The sequence below is a fragment of the Adiantum capillus-veneris genome, chromosome 28 (genome assembly GCF_014529385.1).
Source record: "Adiantum capillus-veneris isolate H3 chromosome 28, ASM1452938v2, whole genome shotgun sequence".
Taxonomy (NCBI): Eukaryota; Viridiplantae; Streptophyta; class Polypodiopsida; order Polypodiales; family Pteridaceae; genus Adiantum; species Adiantum capillus-veneris.
This window is the reverse complement of record NC_140958.1, coordinates 96,496,944-96,509,566: the sequence shown is the minus strand read 5'-3', so window position 1 is coordinate 96,509,566 and position 12,623 is coordinate 96,496,944.

Below are 12,623 nucleotides of genomic sequence, written 5' to 3'. Positions count from 1 at the left end.
ATAAGTGAAGTTGTTGAGTAACTTCAACTGGGTTTCCCATAGCTTGCTGCAACCTAGTAACATGATAATTGACAAACATGAGGGTGTCATCATTAGCACCTTCATGTGCAACTACTCTCTTGGTTATTGTCAACCATGCTAATTAAACTTATGTATAGATTACTTTATGCTTTGGTACTCTCAAAAACCAATGTCCTATTCTTCTTTACCTTTGAAAATTAGTTCTCAAGCACGCACACCTGTGGTTTAGACACAGTTGATTGCAAAGACTAGTGGAGAGGTCTAAAATTGCTTGGTTGATTATGGTTCTTGTTGAGCTTGTTCGTAGCTCAACAATGGTTAAGCCAAAGGCAAGCCCCGAGAGGCTCCATTATTAAGACTGTAGTTCCCAATGATGTACCTTGAACTAGGTCCTTCTCAACCAAGATAATAGATCTCTATCCCACTTACCCTATTGCAATAAATAGGCCCAACCTTTCATGGACAACTTAAGGACCTCTCTTCTTAAGCAAGAAAAGAGAAACCAATAGCTTTGATACCAATGTAATGGAAATGGCCTATGAACTTTGAAAGTAATGGAAGTAGGAAAATTAGAGAGAGCATTTTTGTGAGACTACTTTGAGAACATAGAGGGTGAACTTAATTGACAGTAGAAACATAATCATAGTACTTAACTAACTTGGCATGAACAATAATTTTGCAACAGAGAGAGTTTAGAGAACTTGACAACACTTGAGGACCGGATTTATGTGGAGCGGGTCCCCCCTCCAATAGGCCTTTATATTATAGATTCTCCCATCAAGAGAGACATAGTACAATACAATCTTTGTGTTCCTTATGACCGAGGTGATGTAATGAAGATGGAAAGTTTCATGCATCACGGGCATAACATAGACTTTGTTAAAATTATTAACCATCCCCAACCTCAGTGACAAGGCCTCAAACACCTTCAAAGGTGGAGAGAGCTAGTAGGGAATGAGGGTAGGGAAGAGGAAGAAGAAACATTCATAGGAGAAAGAAATAGTTCCTCACTTATCATCACTCTTCTTTCTAGCATACATAATAGCATAGTAATGAAGATGGAGAAGATGAAAAGATTAAGCATTGCATGGCTCTTGGTTGGACTTGCATTCCATAGCCAAGAGTGTTGGTGTAGGCTCTCAACTTTCCTACTAGCTTGGAGAAGGAGATGGAGCTCTTGCACTTGCAACCCACACAATGAGGGTGTGTGTGTGTGCATGTGTGTGCATGTGTGTGTGTGTGTGTGTGTGTGTGTGTGTGTGTGTGTGTGTGTGTGTGTGTGTGTGTGTGTGTGTGTGTGTGTAAGAGAGTATACCCCCCAAGCTAGCCCCCTCCTTGCTTTGTTGGACCCCCTCTTCTAGCACTATCTGGCACCTAATTGGACCTCCTCAAGCATGGCCAATCACAGGCTTATTGCATATCAAGCAACTAGGGTATCCTTGGGACAAGTGTCCCCCTTTCCCCTTTGAGAGAGAGGACTTGATAAATGCATAAACAATTAATTAAATTAACTAAATTATGATTGGACCCTTTGGGCGGCCAACCAATAGGCTTTAGGCACACTATGAGGGCAACATGAGGTGACAAGTGTCCTCTTTGCTTTCTTTGTACCAAGCTTGCCTTGTGTGAGGGTGTGTGTGTGTTCTGTCTCTAGATCCTACAAAGAGGGCTCGCCCCTTATGACTAGGGATCATGTTGACTTTGTGGAACACCTTACCCTCAAGCACCTTAGTCATGGAGCACCTTAGCACCTTAGTCATTAAGAAAAGCACGACAAGCACCTCAAGCACCTTAGTCAACAAGCACGTCCTCAAGCACCTTAGTCTGCAAGCAGGACAAGCACTTCAATCTTGGGCCGGGTTCCCACCTTAAGCATAGCCCTAGCTTACCTAAAGTCAAAGGATTTTTAACACTAACCTTTGGAGGTCCTTAATGAAGCTAACCCTAAGGTATTTAAGCTCCATTGACTAGCCTTGCTCTTTGACATATCATCTCTCATTTGGATCCCTTTACCATTGGCATTGTGTTGAGATAATCTGTAAGCACATGTTTATATTCTAACCCTTGTTCCCGTTTATTCTCCCAATTAAATGATCAATTTCATATGAGAAAATCATTTGGGTTGGTTAGATATTAGATTTTATGACATTACATTGAAAGTTATCTTAGAGATCTGCTCATTTATTATCACCTCTAATGGTTGGGCTTTATACTTGATGTCTCTTGAAGCAAGTGGGCGGACAACAATCACCTTTGTAGATGTTGAAGCTGGCTTTTCTATAAGCATTACACCTTGCTGTTTAGCAAATTCTTCATTGATGAAGCAAGCAGTGGTGCCACTATCCAATAGAGATTTCACCTCCATTTGTTCTTTAGTTACATGAGTCTTTACTGGTATGGTGAGGCTAGGGTTGCATTAGTGGTGGGTATAAAAAGAACTTGTTGAGGCTTGGTGTGCACTTGGTCCAACCCCACAGTCTCTATTGAGGTTGGACGTCCATGTTTCCCAAGCTTGATCATATTTGTAATGCTCTATATCTTAGGTTTCCTTTTTCTTGGGTAAAATTGAGCAATATGTCCAAGTGCCCCACAATACATGCATAGCCCATTGCTTCTCTTGTGGTAATAGCAGTTTGAATCTTGTTGCATCAATTTTCATGGGCTCAACATCAATTTCTCTATTCTTTAAACCCCCTTTAGTATAGGATATTGTTGTAAGGTCAGTGGGTGAAGTTGTCTCCTGCCTCTTCTCTTGTCATATTTCAAAGAGTCTATTGTCACACTGTATGGCTTGGGACATGAATTCACTTAAGGTTTGAACCTTTAGCATGGTAAGCAAGAGATCTTTTACATAATCTCTTAGACCCCACTAGAATTGGCTGATGAAATAATCCTCATGCCAGATTAGATCACATACGAGCTGTCTAAATTCGGATGCATAGATCGATGTAGGGCAAGGTCCCTATCATGACTTTCAAAGCTTGTTTTTGTCAACTCTTGCCTTATCTATTTCCCTAAAGGTTGCTGAAAAATCTCTTATAAAGGCCTCAAAGTCATAGAGTAGAGGAGAGTCCCTTTCAAGTAGAGGTGCAAACCAAGAGAGGGCCGTACCTAAGAGAAGTGTACTGATGAGACCAAATTGAGAAGCACCATCAAGGTAGCGCTTAGGTTGCATGCGTATGAACGACTTCACTTTTTGGAGGAAGCCTCTAAATTTTGATCTCGTCCCATCAAACAAGTAGGTTGATCTTGGGCTCCTTTCTATTTTGGAGTAGGTTTGTTGAAGGCATAGTTTGATCATGGCCATGGCTAGCTTCACGTAACTCTTTGATATAGCGTTAAATCTTTTGCACCACCGGACTTAACACTAGTTTGGTACAAAAATAGGACACTTAAGTGTCCTTTTTTTATAAATTTAATTTAAATGCTACTTGCATTAGATAGTTTATTTAAAAAAACCCTCTTGATGTGCTTAAAATGTTAGCTAGAGGGTATTTTAAAAATATAACCTTGCATTTTAGAATCTACCATGATCAAGAATATACTCATCAAGTTGACCCTCGTAAGACTGCCATTGATGCTTTGATGAAATTGCCTTTATAAGCTCAAGAAAAAATGAAGCGACCTTGTAGAAAAATTTAGGTGACTTTCCCACAATTTTTCTATAGATAATTGAAAGTTCCATTGCAAAAAAATTGACTTTGGAGTATATAAAATAATGGAAATTTCCATGTATTCGATATGGCCATTTCAAGCATATCGTTGTATACAAAGAAAAATATGTTTTTGATAAATTTGTGATTTTTAGAAAGTGATACATTGCTTGCTCTTTCCATTGAGGACTCAAGGTGGCAAGTAGAAGGGCTTTGATATGCAGCAATTATTGGATCATTTTAAATATTCAAAAATACACAGGAGAAAACTTTGATATTTTCATTCTTGAGACATAAGCATTCAAAACCTCAAATTATATCAAACTTTCCACATAGATCAACTAAATGTATCAAAGTACATGGTACATACACAGTTGGGGTGCCTAAAACCTTGGTTTCAATGTTATTATGGAGAACTCAATATTTACAAGAGTTTTGCACGATAAAAATTTCAAGATAGAGCAACGAGATTTAGTTGAGTTTAGGGACCCCAAAAAATACATAGTTTCTTGGTTTAACATATAAAGGCATTTGTAGTTGTCAAACTACATAGAATATTACCAATTTCATGAGGGGACCTTTTGAAGACCAAAATTATGCTCTTATTCAACATGTGCTCAAGTATGAAATTATGTCTATAACTTGCATTGTTGGGGAATATGTGTTCGAAACGAGAGCCGGAAGGCACACCGAACCTCTGGCTGTGAGAGGTGTGAAAGAGATAGGATAGCAGGCACTGGAAGATCTGGCAAATATTGTAAACATCAATTAATTGAATAATGCTTTGAGTACAACTTAATCCTTAGCCAAGGCGGACTGTTAACAACATTGTCACTTGGTCACCTACTAATTAGGAGTTTAAGCTCTTTTACAGGATTAACCGGGCCGTTAACAACACAAGGACTTAACAAAATGTTTAATCAATCTCTAGCTGATGACGGTGATGGAAATTCCCTCCTATTTCTTTATCTACCTCAACTACCCTTGGATTTTGCAAACTATAATTTTGCTCACTACGTCAATTTTGCTCACTGCCTCAACTCTCATGTTTCAGTTATTATCAATTCTTCTGTAGCTTTTTGCTCTTTATGCTTTGCATTGGCTTAATTCCATTCTCGAGTTTTAACTTCCTCGTGCTCTTCAATTGCTATCCAAAGCTTTAACCCTTGCTTGGACGCTACACTTGCTTGGCCTGCCTTGTGTTTTCCTCTTCCCAGCTCATGCCACCTTCTTTCCCTTCCGAGCTCTGACTCGTTACCTTGTCGAGCTCAACCTCTCTTTTTTTACTTTGCCCGAGCTCCGACTCTTACCAAGCTCCTTATTTTCCTTACCGAGCTCCGACTTTCTTTTTTCCTTTGCCAAGCCGAGCTCCGACTCTTCTTTCTTGAGTACCTTATCTTGCCAAGCTCCGACTCTCTTTTTGCCTTTGCCAAGCCGACCTCCGACTCTTCTTTCTTGAGTACTTATCTTACCGAGCTCCGACTCCAGTCTCTTGCCAAGCTCTCGTTACCTTCTTCTCCTCCTTCCTCGCTTCACCTCATGTGACGACAAAGAGAGAGAAAGAGAATTTCTCTTGCTTGTCCAACACGAGAGAAAGAGTCGTGCCTTTGCTAGCGAAGGACGAGAGAGAGAGAGAGAGAGAGAGAGAGAGAGAGAGAGAGAGAGAGAGAGAGAGAGAGAGAGAGATTTCTCTTTGTTTCCACCTCCAAGCTCCCCTTCTCCCCCTCCTCTTCTTACATTCTCTCCCACTTCCTTTTTTATGCCTTATAAAAACAAAACCCCCCTATAAGTAACTTTCCCTCCTCCCTTAGCAAACGACAGCGCCATCATTGCTAGGGAGCGTAAAGCCCACCTCTTGGTGACGTGGCAACTTGTCTTGAGAGCTCGACGTAGTCCGGCGGGACTGGGTCCAATTGTGAGCACCTCAGCCTCATGAGTCTTTTTTTCTTCTTGGTCGGGCTCATCTGAGCACCGCAGAGCCCACGGCGAGTCCATTTTCTCCTCCACGCTGCCTTGCTCTCAAGACCTCAAACACCTTCGAAGGTGGAGAGAGCTAGCAGGGAATGAGGGTAGGGAAGAGGAAGAAGAAACATTTCGTAGGAGAAAGAATTAGTTCCTCACTTATCATACTCTTGTTGCTAGCATACATAATAGCATAGTAATGAAGAAGAAGGAGATGGCAAGCTTAAGCATTGAAGCATGGCTCTTGGTTGGATTTGCACTCCATAGCCAAGAGTGTTGGTGTAGGCTCTCAACCTCTACTTGCTTGGAGAGGGAGCTCTTGCACTTTGCATATCACACAATGAGAGTGCTTGTGAGTGTGTGTGGGTGAGTATACCCCCTAGGCACCCCCCTAGCTTGCTTGGGTCGACCCCCCCTTGTAGCTCATGCCTGAAGCTCATTGGACCCCTCCAGGCCTAGCCAATCACAAGCAGGAGCCATTACAAGCAACATGGGTAGCCTTGGGACAAGTGTCCCCCTTTCCCCTTTGAGAGAGAGGACTTGATAAATGCTAAAACAATTAGATAATTCATGTAAGTTATCATTGGACCCCTTTGAAGCCTAGCCAATAGGCTTCGAGCAACACATGAAGGTAACATGGGTAGGGGCCTGACATGTGTCCTTGCTGCCTCTTCAAGATGGGCTTCCCTTGTGTGTGTGAGTGGGTGTTCTCTCTCTAGGCCCTAGGAAAAGGGCTCGCCCCCCCTCTTGTAGGAATGCTTTTGACTTTTAGGTGATCAAGCACCTTACTCACCAAGCATGACAAAGCACTTGAACTAGGGGGGGTTCCCACAAGCATCTCAGGCAAGCTTCTCAAGGCACCTCAAGCACTTTAATCATGCAGCAAGTCAAGTACCTCAAGCATGGAGCCAGTCAAGCACCTCAAGCATCTTAATCAAGCACCTCAAGCATGAAAAACACCTCAAGCATGACAAGCACCTCAAGCAGGACAAGCACCTCGAGCTTGGGCCGGGTTCCCACCTCAAGCTCAGCCCTAGCTTACTTAAGGTCAAAAGGACTTTTACACACATTTATTGGAGGTCTTCAATGAAGCTAACCCTAAGGTCTTATGCTCCATTGGTTAGCCTTGCTCTTTGATAGACCATCTCCCTTTTGGGCCCCTTTACATTGGCCCCGTGTTGAGATAGATCTAAAAGCACATACCTATATCTTAACACTTGTTCCCGTTTATTCTCCCACATTAAGTGATCAATTTAATATGAGAAAATCATTTGGGTTAGTTAGATATTAGATTTTATGACATTACCTCTCTCTTGAAATCATAGTCGTCCTCGACTATGAGGTAGAAGAGATAAAGTCTTAGTCATTAGTCAATTGTACTTAGCGGGTAAAGGATCCCTTTTTACCCTACGACATCTTTCCAAGATGGATGACTAATCCATTTGGTGCTTGGGAGACGTAGCTGCCGCAAGCATGTCTGCTCTTTAGTCCATTTCATTCTCCCAAAGTAGAGTGACAAATTCTACTTGGTGTTTGAGAGACGTCGTCATCACAAACATGATTCTAAGCATGCATACTAGTTAAATTTGTGCACAATTAAAAAGAGGACTAGTCATATAAGACAAAAACATGAGCTATTTAAAAGAAATTTGTACATTTGCTTACTCTAATGTAGCATTGTAAGCATTGACAAGGTTCATACTATCCTTAAGTTGTATTCCTTGCATCCATTTAGCATCTTCAAAAGGATAATTTTTGAACTTAATAAGATACCGTCGGATAATCTTACCATGTCGTAGTACCTTGTCTTCATGCCGAAGGATAGCTTCGGGTTGTAGCACCTCTTCTTGGTCTTCAACTTCGGGAGGGTCTTCAATAATTGGTTCAATTGGTGGCTCTCCTTTGTAGGGCTTAAGTAAGCTTACATGAAAGGCATTGTGTATAAGCCAATGGTTGGGCAACTTGAGTTGATAAGCCGTCTCATTGATAGGCTTCAAGATTTGGAAAGGACCATAGTATCTTTTTGCTAGTTTAGCATAATACTTTTGATGGCCCGTAGGATTTTTGCCCGTCGTTTGCCTTAATCGAGCCTTAGGAAACTTGAGTAAGACCCAATCATTTTCTTTGAACATTAAGGCTCTTCTGTGCTTATCAGCAGCAGCTTTTTGCCTTTGTTGAGAGATGGCTATAGCCTCCCTAATCTTTTGAAAAGATTCTTGTAGGTCACGGCTATACTCATCGGCGGCGAAGATCTTCCCATGTACTTTCAGTAGCAAGGGACTTTTAGGTCTTCCTTCTATGATCTCGAAAGGTGCTTTGCCCGTAGAAGTATGTACAGTATTATTGTAGGCATACTCTACTAGCGGTAAATACTTTTCCCATTGTGAGCGTTGATCTACTTCGGTAACATAAGTCTTGAGTAGATCGAGTATCGTAAGATTGGCTATCTCACTTTGGCCATCCGTTTGTGGGTGATAGGCCGAAGAGAAATTCAATCTTGTTCCTAGATTTTCAAAGAGACCTTTCCAGAAATTACTGGTCATTCTAGGATCTCTATCTGACACGATGGATGTGGGTAATCCATGGTGTTTGAAAATCTGAGATATGAAGAGAGTTGCCATTTGATGTGCCTTAATAGTCTTTTTGACAGGAATAAAATGTGCTTGCTTGCTAAACCTGTCGACTATTGTCCATATTCCTGTATTCCCATGGATAGACTTGGGTAATCCAAAGATGAAATCCATGGATATACTCTCCCATGGTGAATTTGGAATAGGCAATGGCTGGAGTAATCCAGGTTGCTTCCCTCTATCATACTTGGTCTTTTGGCATACTACACATTTTGAAACATACTCTTGTATGTCCACTTTCATGGTTGGCCAATAGAAATACGTCTCTACTCCTCAGAGAGTAGGTTGAATACCTCTATGCCCTGCATATGGAGGAGCATGGGATTCATACATAACCTTCTCACGAAGGGAATGGGTAACACATAGCCTATTGCCGTGGAGAAGATAACCATCCTGAAGGGCTGACATTATGTCTCTAAAGTCAGGATCAGTAGCATACTCATCTATCATAGAGGATAGATCATTGTGAGTAGCTATAGACACCGCATTAACTTTTGGTCGTCGTGAAAGTGCATCGGCAACTTGATTGTGCTTACCAGCTATGTGAGCAATATGGAAATTAAATTGCGAAAGAAAATTTGCCCACCTCATTTGTTTGTCGGAAAGCTTGGTTTGCGTCATGAAATACTTGAGACTTTGGTGGTCGGTTCGTAGGATAAATGGAGTCCCCAATAGGTAGTGCTTCCATGTGTCTAGGGCATGTAGAACAGCTAAAAGCTCTTTCTCATAAATGCCCAAGACTCGTTCATCACCATTGAGCCTTCGGCTCTCATATGCTATGGCATGCCCTTCTTGAAGCAAAACCGCTCCAAGGCAATCACCACAAGCATCACATTGAACCTCAAATGGCTTTGAGAGATCCGGAAGCACGAGGACTGGTTGGGAAGTAAGCTTCTCTTTGAGTTTTTCAAAAGCATTTTGCTCCTTAGCAGTCCATACAAACTTAACGTTCTTCTTGGTTAAGTCGTGTAGTGGTCCTGCTACTTGAGAGAATTTTGCTATGAAGCGTCTATAGTATGCACACATACCAATAAAGCTTCTTAGCTCATGTAGATTCCTTGGGTTAGGCCATGATTTTATTACCTCTAACTTTGATGGATCCATACGAATACCATCGTGAGAGATAATATGGCCTAGATATTGAATCTCTTGAAGGAAGAATTCACTTCTCTTTTGGTTGAGAAAAAGTTTGTTCTCCCTCAAAGCTTGAAAAATCACTTGGAGATGTTGCTTATGTTCCTCCAAAGACTTGGACTAGATGATGATATCATCGAAGAACACTCCAGTGAATTTTCGATATGGTCTAAAAATTTTCTCCATCAAACGATTGAACGTAGCTGGTGCATTAGTCAAGCCAAAAGGCATGACTAGATATTCATAAAGACCAAATGTTGTGCGAAACGCGGTCTTTAAGATATCCTCATCCACTATCCTTATTTGATGATAGCCACTCTTAAGGTCAATCCTACTGAAGTAGGTAGAGCCTTGTAGCTTATCAAACAGATCTTCTACCCGAGGTACGGGAAATCTGTTTTTGATAGTGATATGGTTTAGTGCTCGATAGTCCACACACATACGGTATGTACCATCTTTCTTTTGCACTAAAAGGACTGGAGAACAAAAGGGAGAGGAACTAGGCCTCACCATCCCTTTGTCTACCAGCTCTTGTACTTGCCTCATGATCTCCTCTTGTTGAGCTTGTGAGACTCGATAAGGAGGTTTGTTAGGCGGTGAGCTTCCTGGAAGGAGCTCAATACGATGGTCATCATCCCCTCGTTTTGGAGGTAGGTCCATAGGGATATCATCGATGAACACATCTTGGAATCCTTTTAGAAAAGTAGACAAGTCTAACTCTTCTTGATTCCTATCATTTTCATTTGATGAAACATTATTAGCTTTTAGAGACTCTTTGACATAAATCATGTACGCAGAAACTGAGCTCTTCATTGATTTATCAAAAGAAAGAGGATTTACAAGTGGAATAGTGCGACCACGCTCACTAGCATCTATATACATGTTCTTTCCCCTGTAGGTGAAGTAAATTCTCCTTTCAGGGAACTTCATGTTGGCAGCCATGCGATCAAACCATGGTGCCCCTAGGATAACATCCTGATGTTGGAGGGGAGAGATGAAGAAGTCTTCTTTGTCGACATAGCTTTGGACATGAAGCCTCAACTTCCCAATCAAGGGAGTAACGGAGGCTTGTTGTCCCTTGAAAGCTGCATCAGCTGTTACTATATCTCCCATCTCAAAAGCTTGAATGCCCAACTTGGTGGCCAACTCTATTGATATGAAGTTGAGAGTAGAGCCAGGGTCAAACAAGATGAAGGCATCATGCTCTCTTACCTTTCCCCAAGCATAGGAGAGTGATGATCCTTTGCAATGAGCATCCTCTTTTGGAGCTTCGATGGTGGAAGCCCTAGGAGTCTCATTGCGAGTATTCTTCTTGGGGCAAGAACGATAGCCATGTCCTTGCTCCCCACACTTGAAACACTTATGGTCCTTGCGAAAAGCTTCAAGCTCTTCAGGAGAGAGTTTGTTTTTACCTTTGTAAACTCCCTTCTCCTTGGACCGATTGTTGTTGTTGTTGTTGGAAGTGCCTTGGGAATTATTTTGAGCATTGGATTTCCCCTTTGCATCATTTTTATCTTTGTTTTCCATGGGCTTGACATTACGTCTAGCCCCTTGATGGAAATTGATGCGTGAAGCAACCATGGTGTGGTGGATTACTTCGGTAATAGTACCGGGCCGTTGAGAGTTGATATATTCGGCCATCTCTTCAGGTAATCCCGCACAGAATTGTTGTCTTTGCTCGGCAAAGTCTATCTTTTGAAAGACAGTAGCTTTGAGATGTAAATCCCAAAACTTATCTACATACTTGTTGATAGACTCATGAGAGAGGAGCTTCAAGCCGCGCCATTCGGTAAGAACTTTATCTTTAGTATCGCTTGGAAGAAATTGCTTCATGATGGAAACTCGTAGAGTTTTCCATGTCTTTGGGGCTTCTCCATTGCCACGAAGGCTAGCCCACCATTGACGAGCTGATTTTTGGAAGTGCATAGCTACATGGCGTAGCTTGGAGGACTCTGTGAAGCCCTCGTCCCCAAAGGCCGCATCAAATTGCTGGATGAAGGCCAACACTTTGTCGGTAGCACCAAAGGTGCCATCGTAGGTGAGAAAAGAGATACTCTTTCCTCCCTCCTTGAACTTCTTTAGCTTTTGTGACCTTCGCCATGCAAGAAATGATTTGCGATGCCCTCTCCTCTTGTATTCTCTAGGAGAATAGCCATAACTTTCATCGGAAGAGAAGGAAGGTGAAGAAGAAGGAGAAGAGGGTGACCTCTTCCTAGCCCTTTTCTTCCTTTGTTTCCTCTCTTGCCTTTGAGAGTGATGAGGAGAAGGACTATGGGTTGCTCTTTTCCTCTTGGGAGGAGTAGGCGATCGTCTAGACCGCCTTCTTCGTGGAGCCACATCTTCAGAAGAACTTAGACTTTCATTGCTTTCTTTCTCTTTGGATTCCTCCTCTCGAATGGGAGAGAGTCTTCTTTTGGGGGTCTCTTCAAGAGGCCTCCTAAGCTCTCTCTCCTCTTGGAGAGGAAGGGAAATTCCATAGGCACGAAGTTGTTGAGTAACTTCGGCTTGCAAGGTAGGGTTGCCCATAGCTTGTTGCAACCTAGTCACAAGATAATTCACAAACATGGGAGCATCATCATTAGCACCTTCATGTGCAAAATCAAAGCTATCAATGTTCATTCTACTCTCTTGATTATTGTCAGCCATGTTAACAAAATTTTATGTATGTACTTAGTGTATGCTTTGGCAATTCAAAACCTTAGTTGCCACTCCTCTTAGCCTTTGAAAATCGGCTCTTAAGTATCTACACCCACGGCTCAAAGTGGTTAATTATAGAGAGTAGAGGAGTAGGTCTAACATAGCAGAGTTGCCAAGGGCTAGCTCCTTTCGGACTTCTTATGGCTCAATAATGGTAAAGCCGTAGGCAAGTCTAAAAAGACTCCATTATTAAGTCCAAAGCTCCCGAGGTGTGCACCATCCCCCACATAGTGGGCTTAACAAAACCGGTATTAGATCCCAGTTCCACTTACTCTATTATAATTAACAACATCAACCATTTATAGGCTACTTAAGGACCTCTCTTCTTAAGCAAGAAAAAGAAACCAAATGCTCTGATACCAATGTAATGTAATTTGCCTATTCAATTTGAGAATAGCGGAATTTAATGAGAGTACTTTCAAGAAATGATTTTGTGAGCATAGCGGGTAGACATAATTGAAGATAGCAACATAATCATAGCAATTAGTTAACTTGGCATAGACAATACTTTTGCAAGAGAGAGAGT